Source organism: Eptesicus fuscus, chromosome 7 (genome assembly GCF_027574615.1).
Source record: "Eptesicus fuscus isolate TK198812 chromosome 7, DD_ASM_mEF_20220401, whole genome shotgun sequence".
Classification (NCBI taxonomy): domain Eukaryota; kingdom Metazoa; phylum Chordata; class Mammalia; order Chiroptera; family Vespertilionidae; genus Eptesicus; species Eptesicus fuscus.
Genome location: NC_072479.1, coordinates 15889845 through 15901518, shown reverse-complemented (window position 1 = coordinate 15901518; position 11674 = coordinate 15889845). Strand labels below are relative to the sequence as shown.

Genomic DNA, 11674 nt, shown 5'->3' with positions numbered 1-11674 from the left:
TTCAAGACCTACTTTCTATTCTTGGTTTGTTTCTTCATCTGAGTATACTATTCTTGTTTCATAAATGTCATGCCTGTGAGCATACTAATTAAACTTCTCTGATGTTTTTGTGTTTCTTCTGTGGTTACATTTTCTGTTTATCTTCCTCTCTCCCCTCAAGTTGGAGACTTTCTTTAAATATCTAATAATCCTTGATTGTCTGTTCATATTTAAGATGAGGTAGTTGGAATGCTGATTAGGAATGTTGTGAACTTAACAGGGTCTTGCCAACTTGCACAAGTTCACTCTAGGTTGAGTGAGTAGGAAATGGGCTATTGTGCCAGAATGAAGAATGCTTTACTCTTAGTCATTAATGCTCAAACGTTCCTCCCCAGAGATTATGAGAACTCTTGATTTTTAGCCTGGGATAAATGCTTCACTACTGTGCTGTTCCATATACAAGCCTTTATTTAGTTTCCCTGTTTTCAGCTCCACTTCTCACTCTTGCTGTCTTGTCTCCAAATTTCAGTTTCTCTTAAACCACTTCTGGCAGATAGGCCCCTTCCTGGGCTGCAGCACCTTGACATGTACCTATTACACATGATGGTTTCTTCCATTTTGTTTAGCCAGACCAAACTTACTTTTGGTGTGCCAACCTAAAAAACAATTATGGGGCCCCTTCCCATTTTCTATTTTGTATGGGTTTGTATGATTTTTAAATTCCAAGTATTTTAATGGGGTCTCAGGAAGAAGAGGCAATGACTGCATGTGCTCAGTTAGCCAGCTTTAATAAATCCTAAAAAGATATCGGGGTCAGAGTAGGAAAGAAAAACAACCAGTGGAATGGCAGAAAAACAACAAAAACCCCGAAAAACAAAGACAAAATTCTGAGTCTGTGATCTTGATAGTATCCCTGTGTATGTATAACTTAGTGTTTAGCATATTAACTCTCCAGATCCACACATTTTAGGGATATGATGGATCTTAGACATATAGTTCACACCCCATTTTACAGTTAAGAAAAGTAGGGCCTATAAGTAAAGTGATTTTTCAAGGTAACACAAGTAGAGAGTGGCAGAATGGAAACTAGAAAGATATAATAACTCACTTCTCTTGCAAGACAGTTAAGGGATGGCTTTCCCTGGGTAAATAGACAGATGTTCAAGAAGTGAAATATTTTAGGGTGCTTACTTGGCAGCCTAACATTTGGCAGCCATATGTTGAATGTACTGAAGGGGGCGACTATACCGCGGGATGAGAAGCTGCAAGAATGATCCTGGGAGGGAACAATTAGAGAGAGCCTGGGCAGCATGAACCAGGAGGATTTGATGAATGAATGAATGTGAATACTGAGGAGAGACGGGAAAACGTTAGTCGCACTATGAGGCAGTGTAAACTGGTTAATGGTGGTGGGGGAGAGTAAGCAGGGGTAAAATGAAAATTCAACTTTCAAGGGTATTTTAAATATTTTAATAAATACGAGAAGGCTGGGAATAAATATAATTCCCATCACTCTTACATTCTTGGTTTAGAGATACATCTGTAAATTAGCGGATGCAGTCACCCTCTTTGCATGGCTCCAAAAAAGAAACGCCGCACCGGAACCCTGGGCCGCGTGAAATACGGCCCAAGTGGCCGGTAGTCTCGCCTCGCTCTGGTTCGGACGAAGGAAGACCACGTCGCCCAGTACCTGGCCCATCGCAGGGACAGCACGTGGACATTAATGTCCGCCCGCGCTCTTCTCTCCCGTCACAAGCACTGCAGCCGAACGACCTACCCCGGCCTGGCCTGGGTCTCCCGCGACACCTACGTTCTTCCCCCAGGGCTGTGTCTCAGGCCCAGATCATGTTACCACCTCAGGAGCCATATTTAGCAAGAACTCCGGGTGGAGTGAAAGCTTTCCTCGGACAAAGGGTGCCTCGCGGCCGTGAGCGCACCGCCAGTCCTGAGAGCTACTCCCCTCGGCGGCGGCCGAGTAACGGGCCCTGCCACCGCCGGGGTGGGGCGACTCCAAGGTTGGGAAGGCTGCGTGCCGCTCCTCGGGGCCCGGCCGGTCCACTTCCTACGGGAAGCAGGAGGAGACAAACGCCGCCTTTCCTCGCTCCCACCTACGGCCGCTCTCCCGAGGTGGCGCCGGCTCTGCGCCCCCGTGGCCGCAGGGGCCGCGCGTGGGCGTGTGTGTGTGTGTGGACGCCCCGCGCCCGTGACTCAGCTTCCCGCGGAGCCACCGCGGGAGCCTGAGTCACCCTCGCCCCCGGCCCCTAACCCGCCTTTCCCCGGAAGGCGACGGAGGCCTGCAGGTTGCCGAGTGGCGGCCCCCGGAGGGCGCAGGGCAGCGAGGTAGCTCCGCGAAGGGCGGAGCTCGCGCGGCGGCCAGCGGGGGGCGGGGCTAGGCGGCTCGCGCTGGGCGGGGCGGTGACGTCGGCGGGCGCCCGGGGCCGCGCTGTGGCTGTGGCTGTGGCTGTGGCTGTGGCTGAGGCGGCGGCGGTGGCGGCGCCGGGGCGGCGGCAGCAGCAGCAGCAGCAACAGCAGCAACCCTAAGCCGGTGAGACGGCTGCCGTGGGGCAGCTCGGAAGGCGGGCGGGACCTAGAGCTTCCCGGCTGTCGCTGGCCCCGAGGCTTTGCCTTTTCTCACCCAGCTTCTTCCTCAGGGCCCTGGCGAGGGCAGGGCAGCGCGCCCCCCGGGGAGGGGCGGAGCTGTAGGTGAGGCTCCAGTCCCCCCCTCCCCTTCTGGTCCCCGCCTGGGGGATCGGGAAGTCTGGGGAGGGGCGGACCCCACCCCACCGCACCCCCAGCCCATCTCCACCCACCTTAACCCACCTCAGCCCACCGGCGGGCTCCACCCAGCCAAGCCCAGGGTTGGGCGGGAGCGGGGCCAGATGTACGGGAACCCGGGGCCGGCGGGGTGGGAGGCAGGAGCTCTGGGCGCTCGGAGGACCGAGGTGGGGAGGTTTGTGAGACGCGATGTTGCGGGCGAGGCAGAGAAATTGGGGAGCCGTGCGGAGGTTGGGGTGCGGTCAGGGTAGATCTGTGGTTTTGGGTGATGGATGTAAAATGTTGGAGAAGATAAGGATCCCTTTTTTTTTCCTTCTGGGAAATGGTAAGATGGGAGGTGAACGGTTGTATTTCCAGAGGAAGACGAGCTGTGGATGCTGCCTTTGAGGCAGCCGGAGGAGCTAGGGCACTAGGTCTCACCTTCTTGCTGTAGGGTTTTGGTTATTTTCCCTTTTTCCCCTCCCGGCAGAGTGGGTCGGAGGGTCGGGGAGGGAAGAGAATTCCTCTGCGTGGGCTCGGGATGGGTAAATCGTGAGCGTGGGTGGGTTTGAAGTTTTACTCTCTTCAAGAAGAGTGAGATCTTGGGTTAAGATCATTTCATTCAGGTAGCAACATTAGGGAAATAGGTCTCATGACACTTAAGATCCTTAAAGATGTTACCTTCCAGCCTTTTTTCTTTGCCAGAAAGATCTCTTTTTTTTACCACCTCATTTACAAGCTCTATCCTGGCCCCTGAAGAGAAGGCCTGAGAATCAGATGGTTGCTTTGGAAGACACGTTGTTGGGTACAGAAATAGTTGCAGGTGGTTGTGGTTGACTGCTTTGGGTGGATAAAATGAACGATTTGATCAGTTCTCTCGGAGCTAATTATATGAAAAATACTTAAATGTTTTAAGCACATCTGCCCTTTACAGCTTGTTTTACAGTAGACCTTGACATTAGACATTTTGTGTTCAACACAATTATTTTTACTTCTCAGTTGCAGATTTCTTTATTAGACACTTTCAAAATAAAGCGGAATAATTTTTATTTTTCGGTAAACCCTCTCAATTTCTGAGAAATGTTCTTGGAATCAAGTGCTTTAAAAATGCCCTTTAATAACATATTAGGGGCATGTGTCAGTTCTTAGGGAGATATTTCTAAGAGTAAACAGTGTTCAAATGTTCTTCACATCATTGTTTCACAACTTAGCACATTAAATCCAAATCTTCTTTTATGGATTCCTGCACCCTGTGAGGTTACAGTATTCACTGAACCTATTAACTATCTGTCAGGTAAGCTGTTTCTTGCTCAGAAACAGGTCCTTTGATGGACATGTATTATATGATGGATGGAAGTAGGCATGGCTCTCAATAATTCATTTATGGAGGAAGAGAAACCGTCATGAAATGGAAGTTAAGCAGTGACTTTCCCAAGGCTTACTCAATTTATTTGGGAACATAGCCAGAGAAATGCTTTCATGTAACCCAAGAGAGAAATATATAGATGTCAGTGTCAGTAGTTGCAGATCATTGCTTTTTTTAACATGCTTACTTAATGAGCAGACTATTATCTTCTAGCAAATACTTCTGCTTGAAGAGACTTATAGGAAACAGGATATAATAGCTATTAAGAGAGAAAGGGTGTGGTCTAATTGTAATTATAAATAAAATACTTAATTAACTGTGTTTAGACAAATTAAATTGTAAGTTGGTAGAATGAATAGTTTTGATTTTGGATTAGTTAATTAGAAGGAAAAGTTAAAATTCACATAACTAGTTTTGGGTTTTAAACTATACTTTGATTTAATTGGATACACATGGGGACAAATGTGAAGCTTCCAGGTGCAACTCTATATATATTGCTAAACAGTCATTTGCATGGCCGACAGTGAGATGTGATTCTTCTCCTTGTGGGAATGAAACCATATGATTTGGGGACAGTGTAAAGGTAGAAGTGATCTGTGTCTCGTTAGACTTTCTTATACCTGAAAAAAACCAAAACCCTACATTTAAAAACATGCAATTTATTGGGGTGACATTGGTTAATAAAATTATACAGGTTTCAGGTGCTCAATTCTATAATATATCATCTATATATTGTATTGTGTGTTCACCACCCCAAGTGAAGTCTCCTTCCATCACCATTTATCCCCTAATATTCCTCTTCTACCTCTCCGAACCCCCCTTTCCTTCAGGTAATCAAAGACAACATACTGTTGCTCTGTGATTTTTTTTTTAATCCCTTCACCTTTTTCTCCCAGCCCCACAACCTTTCTCTCCTCTGACAGCTGTCAGTCTGTTCTCTATCTATGACTTTTTATTTTGTTGGTTAGTTCATTAGATTCCACATATGAGTGAAATCATATGGTACTTGTCTTTCTCTGACTGGCTTATTTCACTTAGCATAATGCTCTCCAGGTCCATCCATGCTGTTGCAAAGGGGAAGATTTCCTTCTTTCTTATGGCCAAGTAGTATTCCATTGTGTAGATGTAGCACAGCTTTTTAATCCACTCATCTACGGATGGGCCCTTGGGCTGCTTCCAAATCTTGGCTAAACACTGTAAATAACACTGAAGTGAACATAAGCATGCATATGTTCTTTCAAACTAGTAAAACCTCTACATTTTATTTTTCAAGAAATATCACTTGCTGGGCATTACTGCAATACTTTGTTGAATCTGCTGAAGTGTTATTTTTTTCCCTATTACTAAAGTCAGACAAGTATGTCAGTCTGTTAATTAAACATTAATACTGAAAACAAAATAAAGTGAAGGTTCTAATAGCAACAGCTGCTCTTTTTCTACACTACATTTATGCTTTTGAAGTAGCATAAGACATATTAAATGTGTATTTTACACATACTGTATCAAAAACATTGGTGGAGAAAGACCAGATAATGAAATATTTTGGTTAATCAATAATTAGTACATCAATTATCAATTTTCAGAGAAATATAATGTAATAAAGTAAACGAAATATAGGCTATGTGAAATAATTTATTTCTATGGGTCTTCAATATGCCTTCAGTATGTCTTGGGGCATTGTTTTATTTATTTATTTATTCACTTAACAGTTATTATTGAGTATGGTTCAGGGTGGTGAATAAGCTGACAAAAATCCCTGCCTTCATGGGTCTTACTAGGAATACTGGTTAATAATATCAAATTTTGTAATCAAAGAAAACACAATAATTTCAAGAGAAACATCAAAAGTGCTTTATTCAAAGTAATGTCCATTGCTAGCTACACATTTCCCCATCTTTCAGGTAATTTGTGGATACCGTCCCAATGGAACTTTTCTTGTTTTGAGGCAAACCATTCAGAGACCCAGTTTTCCACTTCTTCATACGTTTTGAAGTGCTGCTCAGAAAGTGCGTGTGCCATCGATCAGAACAAGTGGTAATCTGAAGGAGCAAGGTCTGGTGAATACAGCGGGTGGGTTAATACTTCCCAGGCAAGATCTTTTAACGTGTCTAACTGGTTTTGAAGTGTGTGATGGTGCGTCATCATGAAGCAAAATTACTTTGCCATGTCTTCTGGAATATTCTGGTTGTTTCACCATCAAAGCGTGGTTCAAATTGATTATTTGTTGTCGGTAGTGATCAGTATTAATGGTTTCACCTGGTTTTAGAAACTCATAATACACCACACCTTCCTGATCCCACCAAACGCAGAGCATTGTCTTCTTTCCGAAGCGATTTGGCCTTGCAGTCCATGTTGATGGTTGACCTGGATCAACCCATGATTTTGTGCGTTTGGGATTCTCAGAAAAAATCCACTTTTCATCGCCAGTCACAGTTCGATGCAAAAAAGACTTTCTTTCGTGTCGTTGAAGCAACATTTTACTGATGACTTTTTGGTTTTCCATTTGTCTTTTGTTCAGTTAAGGTAGCACCCATTTCCTTCCTTTAAAATCTTTCCCATTGCTTGTAAATGATTGGAAATTGCTGAGCAATGTTTAATCTTTCTGCAAGTTGCTTTTAAGTTTGACACGCATCTTCATCCAATAATGCTTGTAATTGTTGGTCTTCAAACTTTTTCAGTTGACCTGGATGTCTTTGTCTTTCACATCGAAATCATCACTTTTAAAGCGTTTAAACCAGCGTTTACAGGTATCTTGAGATGGAGCATGTTCACCATAAGCTTCCCGAAGTATTCAGCAGCACTTTTCTTCAAAATAAAATAATGAATTAAAACTTCCGGCAAATGCTCTTTTTTTGGGCACGAAATTTGACACTTTTAAGCGTAAAAATATCTATGATATTAACCCTTTGCACTCACTTGCTTTTTTCTCGATTCCTTTATTCTAATGCTAACCGTGTCGAGTCACACTCGACATCCGAGTGCAAATTAACGCCTTCAGCAAATTTCACATATGAAGTTTTGAAGCTTGTTGTCAATAAAACAAAATAGCATACATATCAAATCGCATATATATCAACATATGTGTAACTCCATCTATTGAAAAAAATCTGCATTATTAACCGGCACACCTAGTATCTTCTAGATGTCTTTGGGGAAATGAGGAATGCAGCAAAGGGAATTGATAAGAGGCATTGAGTTAGAAAACCAGAGGAGTGTGATGTACTAGAAATGAAGGAAAGGAAGTTTTCAAGGAGGAGGGAATGATAACTGTCATTGTTTAAAGATGAGTCAGGGTGTTGGATAAGAGATTCTGCTTGATTATAGTGTATATACTACAGAAATGACTAAATGCTTTTTAGTGTGAAATGAGACAAATGTTCCTGGATTGATTAAAAAAAATCATATATATTTTATTCTTTATTCTCAGAATAAAATAGGTAGCCTAAGGAGAGACTTTGTTGTTATTAATCTTATATGTACTTATTTTTAAAAAAATAGGTAGTACATGTTCCAAATCAGAAGGTATAAATGAGTGCACAGGGAAAAGTAAGTCTTTCCTGTCCCATCCAGTTATTCCTGAAGATTATTTCTATTTCCAATTTATTGTTTTTCCTAACCAGTGAAATTTTGTACAATAATATGGCATTTAACTATTTTAAAATTGCATAAATATAACAAATATTTTATCAAGTTTTTTGTAGGCTTAATATTTGTTTTCATGATTTAAGGCTAGCTGCAGAGTTTTTGCTTTATAACTTTGCTTTATAGCTTTATTGAGAGGTAATTTACATATCACACAGTTCACCTCTTTAAAGTGTACAATTCCATTTTGTTTGTGCAACCATCACGACAGTCCATTTTAGAACATGTTTATCTCCCTGTTCCTTAGCAGTTACCTCTTGACCTTTGGTTTTTACTTATTGTTTTGTATATTATGTGGGAAGCATGTTTGTGGAATACTTTGTTACCAACACCTGGCAATGAAGCCATTTAGTGCATTTTTAACATTCTGTGATTGAATAGAAGCATAGGTTTGTGTAAAAGTCTAATTAGATAATGTTTTATTTGGTTGAGTGAATACTTGTGAAATGATTTGATTATCTAAGTGCCTTGTTTTCATTATTCCTTTATTTATCATATGTTTATTAAGTACCCTTTGTGTTCCAAGTCCAGGGCTAAGCCAGATGGATTCCATGATAAATAAGGGTCAGGGTTCCTTATTCTTAAGAAGTTTCATACTAGTGGGAGAAGAGGAAGACTTAACTGGAGTTTGTGGTCTTCAGTTGGTGACATACAGAGTTTTCTATATCAGCTCATGGGATGGATCCCTAAACTGGTTTGTGGGAAGATCTAAGATGAAACCTAAGGATAAGTAGAATTTCGCCAAATGAAAAGGATGTAAGCAGAAGGAATAGCATACGCAGAACCTGAAGGCAAGAAGGCTATAGGGCAGATTAGGGGGTCTAAAAGTACTTTGAAATGTCAAGTGCCAGTATGAGGTGTTGGTATCATCCCTTTTTGTTAAAAAGTGTGTTGTCTAAAAAGGCAAAATAATTACATTAGTTTTTTAAAAGATTTTTCGAGAGAGAGGAAGGGAGAAGGAGAGAGAGAAGAAACATTGACGTGAGCAAGACTTTGATCGGCTGCCTCCTGCACACCCCATACCTGGGATAGAGCCTGCCCTGACTGGAAATCGAACTGGCAATCTTTCAGTGCAAGGGATGACACCCAACGAATTGAGCTACCCTGGCCAGGGCAATAATTACATTATTAATCTGCTGAAACTCTATATGGATTGCTGTCATTTCCTAGCTGTGACAGCAATCTGTAGAGACTTCATTGTCTATATTTTTGAGTGAGTTACTTTATTGTCTAAAACTCAGTTAATTTTCTCATCCATAAAAATGGGAATTTTCTGTTATAAAATGAGAATGTGATTGTTCTGAAGAATAAAGCAGGTGGTACTCATAAAGCTTTTCTTTTTAAAATTCTCACCTGAGGATAATTTTTCCATTGATTTTTTTTTTTTTTTAAGAGAGTAAAAAGGATGGAGGGGGGAGGGAGGAAGGAAAGGAGAGAGAGAGAAAAAGAGAGGGAGAGACAGAGACACAGAGACAGAGACAGATAGACATTGATGTGAGAGAGACACATTGATTTGTTACGTCCCCTCCTGACCCCCCGCCCCCACACGAGCCCCAACCTGGGCAGGGATGGAATCGGCAACCCTGTATGAGCCCTTGGCTGGGAATTGAACCTGCGACCCTTTGGTGCCTCATAAAGCTTTTAATAAAGTGCATGGAACATAGTAGGTACTCAATAAAAATTAACTGCTCTTATGATGCCGATTGGGTGGTATTGATGGTGATTATGGTGATGGTGTTGATGGAATGGAATTTTTCAGGATATTGTAGAGTCCCAGAGAGTTTTCCGGAGACTAGAAAATGACACCTATCATTTTAAGTTTTTTCTGGGACGAAGGAGGTGAATGCCAAAAACGTTAGACCAGCACTCTCCAGTAGAACTTTCTGTGATGATAGAAATGTTCTTTATCTTCACTATTCAATATAGTAGCCACTTGTCACATGTGTCTATTGAGCTATGGCTAGTGTGACTGAGAAACTGAATTTTTAATTTTATTGAAATTGATTTAAACAGGCTTTGTGACTATGTTGGGCAGCACAATTACACATTTATAGATCAATGAATCTAATATTGAACTCTAGCAATATTTTAGAATAGGTTATTTAAAAGGTAAGGGAAATAGTGATCACTAGGATTCAGCATGTAATTCTAGTTTCCTAGGATTGACTTGGTTCCTAGACTGATAAATAAAGGAAATGTAGTTGTAATGTATCTAGACTTCAGCTGGATCTTTTCACCTGTCTTTGTGGAAAATATGAAAAAATATGTCCTAGATTTCATGAGAACAGGGATTATTTGTCATGTGTTCTCTCCTGAGCAAATAATAGATACTTACTAAATATTGGATGAATGAACGGATAATAATACAACTAAGTGACTTCACAACTGGTTGTAAATGGCTATACCCAGAGATTAGAGAGTTTCTTACTGAGGATGATGGGTTTGAGGAACTGGTGTTAGATGACTCATCCATATGTGTATTGAAAGGACCCAGGAAAGATGGCATAGAAGATAGTGGCAATGTGAACTAGTTGCCAGCATATCTTCACTGAGTGTGGAGGATGTCCAGGTGGTTATTAGCTCATAGTAGAGGTATAGGTAGAAGACTGTTGCTGAATAGCACGAGAATCAGAGTAACAAGGGTTAAGGAATGATGGTCTGGAGTTGGCATTGGAAGAAAGATGGGTACCAGCCTAATTTTCCAATGCTTGGTGTGGAATATGAGAGACTTAATAGCTTCCACTGGAAAGGGCTGCATTGAAAGGTGTCCTGGGAAAGCCATTTTTCAGTTAAGGCAGAGAGGTAGTGAGAACTTTTAGAGGAGTTTCTTGATAATGAAGTTCCTTGAGAGTGTATTTTTCTACCCTATTGGCTTCTTATCACTTAAACTTTAGAAAGTCTCTTGTCTTTACAAAAACTCTTCTCCAACTTCATACTTTCTCTAATACTTCCTCTAAGTTGTTTTCTACATTACTGCCAAATCATTTTGAAAGAATTGTCTACATTTGCTAGACATCTCCATTTCTTCACCTGCAATTTTCTTCTCAACCTATTTCTGTCTTGTTTCTGTCTCCAGTTTCACTGAAAACTTTTGCTGCAGTTACTAACAGTTGTCTATTGCTATGCAACAAATTACCCCCGAACTTAACTTAAAAACAGCGAACATTTATTATTTCATAGTTCTGAGGGTCAGGCATCATCTGGATGTGGTGTGTCTGATTCAGGCTGATTAAGGCTGCAATCAAATTGACTAGGACTGTAGTCACCTCAGGGTGACTTGGGGAGAGTCTGCTTCTAAGCTCACTCATGTGGCTCTTGACAGGTTTGAGGTCCTTGTTGTCTGTCTGCTTGAGAAATCAGTCTCTTTGCCATTTGGGTTTCTGCATAGGATTCCTAGCTACGTGGCACTTTGCTTCTCCCAGGTTGAGAACTCTATGGAGAAAGTTGGGAGGGGAGATAATAAGCAGAGTGTTTTTGTAACCTAATCTAGGAAGTGACATTCTATCACTCTTGCTGTATTCTGTTCGTTAGAAGGGAGTTACTAGATCTAACACACACAAGGTGATGGGGAAGGAGGATCCCACAAGAGCATGAATACTAGAAGGCAAAGATCATTCAGAGCCATTTTCAAGATAGTCTGCTATAGCAGCTTTTGACACAGCTGATTTCTCCTTCCTTTGTAAAACTCACTTCTTTTGGGGTCTTCAGATTATGTTTCAGGTTTTCTTCTTGGGTCTCTGGCTCTCTTTCTCAGTCACCATTGTTGAACCTTTTTCTACCTAGTCATTAATTGTTTGATTTTCTGTGGGTGATTAATCTCCTATATTTAATTTTTCATCTGTATGTTGAATATTCTTTTTTTTCTGTCTTTAGCTTTTACCTCTCTTCTGAGTCTAAGGATCAACTAGGAGGCAGTGGCCTTATCCCCTTAAA

General features: G+C 41.6%; 1 protein-coding gene across 1 annotated transcript in view; it reads left to right on the top strand.

The window, feature by feature from the left end:
• Positions 1–2446: 2446 nt before the first annotated feature.
• The window catches only part of ERC1 (ELKS/RAB6-interacting/CAST family member 1), a 534404-nt gene continuing 525176 nt past the window's right edge, over positions 2447–11674 (top strand). Inside the window, exon 1 of the mRNA XM_054718763.1 lies at positions 2447–2524. The gene's annotated coding sequence lies outside the window, so the exon portion shown is untranslated. The remainder of the gene's footprint in view (positions 2525–11674) is intronic.